A 5,730-nucleotide genomic window follows, 5' to 3' on the forward strand; every position below is an offset into this window, starting at 1 on the left:
TATCTGTATGTTGCATATTTCCCACTTTATACTTCAATCATGGCTTCTTAGTTTCTTCATTCTCTCTCTGTGATTCTCTTCTGGACCATCTGACAAATTGTTGAGAATCTGACATTCCATTTCATTGTCCCACTCAAAGTTAAAGTGACCTGCCCTGCCATCCTTTCCTGCCCTCACTTTCAGGATTGCACTTGACAGTGCATGAGCTGTCATGAGCTGAGCTAACCATGAGCTGAGCAAGTTTTAAATTTGGTAAATACCATGAAGCTAGAGCCTCCATTTGAAAGCTTGAGAGGATGGGAATTTCGATAAAAAGCCCACTCTAAGTTCCCGTATATCCTTCATGCACTTTCTTGTATCATTTGTGTCATCAGATTTGAGGCCAGGTCTTCATCTCACATGTGGCCCCTGGCCATTGTGCCCTGCAACCGTGGTGGTTCACCTTCGGTGTCATGGGCACACTGCCTTTCTGAACATTTGCTTTCCAAGACCTCTCCTTCTCTGTTTATGTGCATAAACTCATATTTCTCCCCATCCATGAAGCCTTCCTTACATGACCACTGAAGGCTTCACTGAGTTCTCTCTTCCTTCTGAATTTTTAGAAATGGTAAATCGAGTGGCACAGACTAATTACAATGGGATTTGCATGCCTCATTTCATATTAAAGATGTTCTAACCTTCCCATTCCATTTCCTTGGAAGAATGTTAGAGGACAACCACTTTTTTTTTCCTGTTTGCTTGTGCTAAGGGTAGATAGAACCGTTCCTCCAGGTATCAGTGGTGGTAGTTCTGCTAGGGACTGGATTATATCTCCTGCCAGCTTTGTTTGTTTCTTCATTTTCCAGGTTGTTTGTGTTTTATTGATGCTGGTGCTCAGGCCTTGACCGGTACCACTGCGGCTGGTATAGCCACTCACTCCTTCCGCTGCTGCTTCTTGGTCTTCAGGTCTTCCTTGTGCTTGTTCAGCCGGTGGTGCATGGCAGGTGTCTTCTTGGGCCGCAGATCCAGGGTTACAAGCTGTACTTCTTACCCTTGTAGAATTTAATTCCTGAGGTTCTCTCTCTGAGTCTGGTTGATGACAGTGAGAACATGAGGGATGGATTTGTGAACAACTCAGATCTTGGAGAGCTTGGAAGCAGTACCGCCTGTCACTATGGCGCCACACAGCTTGGAGCTCCACCTTCAGGTCTCCCGGCTGTTTAAGCAGCTCCTTCTTCTTGCCACGAAGGTCTTGAGCCTTAATCTTGGCCACGTCTGTACAATTTGCCACCGCCACGAGGGAAAGAGGCCGAGGGAAAGAGCTCTCATGTTTACTCTGTATCCCTGCAGTTTTTAATGTCTTGCTTGGCATGGGGTGGATGCCTTATGTATACTTACTGATTGACTAATGGGTTAATTCTAGGACATAACCATGCTTAACATGAAACCAATATGTGGAACACATAATTTCAGAATTATAAGGTAAAGTGAAGTAACTGTTATTCTGGAGTACACAACACATATTTCAGGTCAGAGTGAAGCATGCCTTCAAATAATAAAATTATGGCTAGTATTTATAGAGTGCTAAGGAAGCATGTATTGCCCAAGCTATTCTAGATGTCTGCCTGTGAGGTAGATACTGTTATTACCCCTTTTTAGAGGCAAGGAAGTCAAAGCACAAGTATTAATTTTAGAATTGGAATTTGAACCAATTAAATTTGGCTTTATACTCAACGACAGCATTAATACCTTCAGATCATTGGAACATCATGGCTTATAGCAGTCAGAAACAGCAGTAAGACAAGTTTCCAGGAAGTCTGCAGCAGGGTTTACTGATAGAGTAAGCCAAGTGCCAAGTTTTACATGTTCCACTTGTGAAAAAGACTGTGAGCATCACTCTTTTCAACTACTGATAAGCACTATAGGACATAGGCAACGCATGTTATAACAATCACACCAGGTAGCAACTTCCAAATACAAGGACAACATAAGATACAAATTTGATGATGAATATACTTTTAGAGATCTTGTTTCTGTTTATATTAATTAATGTATGAGACATAAATTTTATGAAAATTATATTCATTTTTGTGTAAAAAGCCAGATAGTTAATATTTTAGGCCATTTATTGACCACAGAGTCTCTGTCACAACTATTCAAGTTGGCCATTGCTGCACAAAAACAGCCATGAAAAATATGTAAGTGCATGGGGTGGCAGTGCTTTTATCAATAATACCTTATTACAATAAATAGGCAGCTTCTTGGGTTTTTGGTCCATGGCCCTTAGTTTCCTGACTCTTGACTTAGGTAAATAATTTCTGTCCTTTCAGTTTACCACTGGAATTGTGGTGTCAAATCTACATCTTTCAAATTATTCCCTCTATAATTCTGCTAGGAACCAATGAATAATGAAACTACTTTTTAATTTTTCCGCCAGGTTTTCATTATTCTTCCTATCCATGAGTTTTTAAAAATGTCTCTCAGGTATAAAATTAATTAAAAGCTCGAAAAGCAATAGCAAACTCTATGTTTTGTATATTACTTTATATTCATTGACTTAAGGACCTGGAAAAGGCACAAGTACTCAATTTTAGTTTCTTGTAATTTAGATGTTTCAGATTTGCTTCCAATCCTTAGTCCCAAATTTCCTGGGGCAAAAATATAGTAGCAGAAAGAAGGAAGAGATGAAAGAAAGGAATAAAGAAAGTCAGAAAAAGAGAAGAGAGGGAAAGGGTGAGGGACTCTGGACTATAAAGAAAAAAAATACTTATGGCATTCTTAAGACTTAGGCTACTCTAATACAGAGCAAATTATGAAATACCTATCATGGATACACATAAGTATGACAGCCCTGTCTAATAAGCACACGCGCGCGCGTGCGCACACACACACACACACACACACACACACAGAGTTACTGAACTAAGTAGGTATTACTTGAAACAATAGAACCAACACCATGAAATATTTTAGAAAACTCAGAACCAATGCATAGGCTTTCTCTTAAAATTCTGCAGTTTTAGGATTAAAGTATGTAAGGAAATTTTATTTAATTTCTATTTGTATTGATTAACGTTTTCCCCCTTCAAATGGAAATGGTAGAACATTGCTCTTGACTACAGAACTGTTGCTGTAAGCCAAGCAATGGTGAATCCTCATCTGGTCTTTCTGTTTATAGAGATGAGTATCAGAGATGCTGTGTTCATGAATTTGATCAAGCTTGAGGGAAAGAAAAGGGATCTTTTTGAAGTGTAAGTCAGGCTGTGATATAGGCAGAAGGTGGTAAATAGGGGCAACTACCTTTGTGGTGTGAAAAACTCTGCTTCTTCTGAACTTGGCCTCTGGGCATGGGAATGATGGGAAACCATACACTCTGAGAAGAAGCCAATGTATGTTGTGTTTAAGGAAATATTTATTTTCCTCAATAGGGGTTGAGGTGTGATTTTCTGAAAATTCTCTGGTAACATTTGCCGAAAATTTCTCTGTGCGTGTGTTGATACGGTTCCTCTCTGCAGAAGAACTAGGAAGAATGAGAGGGTTACCTGGGCCTGGGGTGGGTGGAGACGAATCTAGAGTATTGAAGCGTTTTCACTCCACCTCACCATCTGCTGTGGTGGTTATTGGTGGCTAAACGTAGGTTTGAGGCTCTACTGCTACAGGTCTCTTAAGGCTTGATTCTACAGTAAAATAAACTTTTGTGGTCAGGCAGTAGGTTTCTTCTAAAAGGGTGTGTATAGAAGACAGTAATATGGATGTGTATCCATGGGATTCATTTGAGAAGGGCTTAGCTTTTGTTTTACGTTTTGTGTTTGCTTTTTTTTTTTTTTTTTTACTTTTCCCACAAACTCTGGAAATAACCATATTGAAAGGTTCTAAAGTTGTTGCCTTATGTTGGACTTGACTTTAATTACCCCCAACTTGTTTGTAAAGTGAGTTTCCCCTGAATCATGTAATGTGGGTGGTGGTTGGAATTAAGAGATGCAATTTTAAAAGGATTCTTCCATGGGAACCTGCATGGCAGTGTGGGTATGAGAACCCCAGAGAGAGAAGGTGTGGGAGTCTTTGGTGGAGCTGAGACTCATTGTTGTGTGGGGGAAGCCATGGGGTGAAGCAGATGCCAGCAGAATGACATAGAAGCTGGTGCAAGATCCCAAAACAGTCTTCTCAAAATGAAAGCAAATATTGCTCTCAAAAGTCAAAGAATCAAAGCAAGTTTCTGTGCTGATTCACTTGGCTCCTATGTCTTACTCCTACAGATTGCCTGAAATAAAACATTTTAAGAACCCTGGTACCATGAGAAATTATCAGATGCGTCCGGCTATAAATTGTACTAATCTTCTTTCCTTGCATTAAATCTTTCAAATTGTCCTCAGTAGTTGCTAAAAACAACCACTTAGGCAGCCCATCTTCTCCTACCTAGTGTAGCAATGTAGTTCCTCAGTTAGACTTTTGTTATTGCCACACTTGGCTGATTCAAACAGAATGGCATGTAATGACAATGTAAGTACTGGATTTCCTCCTTTGTACTCAGGTGGACAATTCAGTGGTATTGTCACCAGTACCCTTCTTATTCCTTCCATATTTCTCCTTTCTGCCTAACTTAGAGGAAAAGGAGCCACTCTTTGGATGCTTCATTTCTAGGAATGGGAGTGGGAATGAGCACGTGGAGATGGGTGCCATAGAGTTAAACACAGTAATTAATATTGAGTGGGAGGCACAGGCTTAAAATTGGATAGACACACTTTGGGATACTAGGCAAGTCCCTCATCCTCTTTGAATCTCAATTCTTTATCAGTAAAAAAGGTGATAATAATGGAACGTTTTTGTTAGGATTGTTGTAAAAATTATAACAAAGATGCTTAAAAAACATTGAGGACAATGCCTGGGTCATTGTAAGCACTCAACAATTGCTCTTTACTCAATAGGTATTTCTTGAATTAATATCCAAATATTACAGCACATCAGCATAATACTTTGAAAGATTCTGTTACCATTTCCAATGGGAATAATTTGAATTCTGATTTCCTGTATCTGATGCTGGATAGGAGGTGATAGCCTCTGCTGTGCTCCCCTATTAACATCAGTATGAGTGGGCTTTATGTAAATGAGACATTTGCATTCATGGTGATGGGAAGAATGAGTTCTAAATCATGTGGACTCTTTAGCACCTCATTTTCTTGTTTTTTGGTGTTGCGCTTCATCCAGTGCACCTGTGGTCTGCATGTCTGACTGAGCTGCAGTCATTAAACAGATATGTGAAGTCTCTTTTTAAATTAATGACATATGCTTCCACCGTTTACATTTTGAGCAAATGATAGAAGTTTCCAGTGCATCTATGGGCAATTTTTAAATGAAGTGAAATCTCACCACTTAAATACTTACCTTTTCAAATTGCTGGTTCACTCGTATCAGGGACAAATGGAAAAAGTTGCTGATGCTGGTGCTAGCATGAGCTTTTCCTATCAGCATAACCATGTGATTAAAAACCATTAAGTAGTTTATTAGCTTTTAAAATTTGTTGGCATATATTCCTTGCTAGGAATGTCTTTTCCACTCTTCTCCATATAACAGGAATAATTAAATATAATAGTAATAATAGCAGTAACGATATTTCTGGACTTGCTCTGTATCAGGCATTGTTCTAAGTCCTTTACATGTTTTAACTAAATTTAATCTTATCCCTTAATATGGCAGATACAATGTAATCCCACTTTTACAAGTACAGAAATTAAAGCTCAGCAATATTGAGCA

At 39.1% G+C, this 5,730-nt stretch overlaps 1 pseudogene; it reads right to left on the minus strand.

Moving 5' to 3' along the window:
• Nucleotides 1-912: 912 nt before the first annotated feature.
• On the minus strand, nucleotides 913-1,351 carry LOC131490518 (large ribosomal subunit protein uL29-like; annotated as a pseudogene).
• Between the last annotated feature and the right edge of the window lie 4,379 nt (nucleotides 1,352-5,730).

This window comes from Neofelis nebulosa, chromosome 2 (genome assembly GCF_028018385.1).
Source record: "Neofelis nebulosa isolate mNeoNeb1 chromosome 2, mNeoNeb1.pri, whole genome shotgun sequence".
Lineage (NCBI taxonomy): Eukaryota > Metazoa > Chordata > Mammalia > Carnivora > Felidae > Neofelis > Neofelis nebulosa.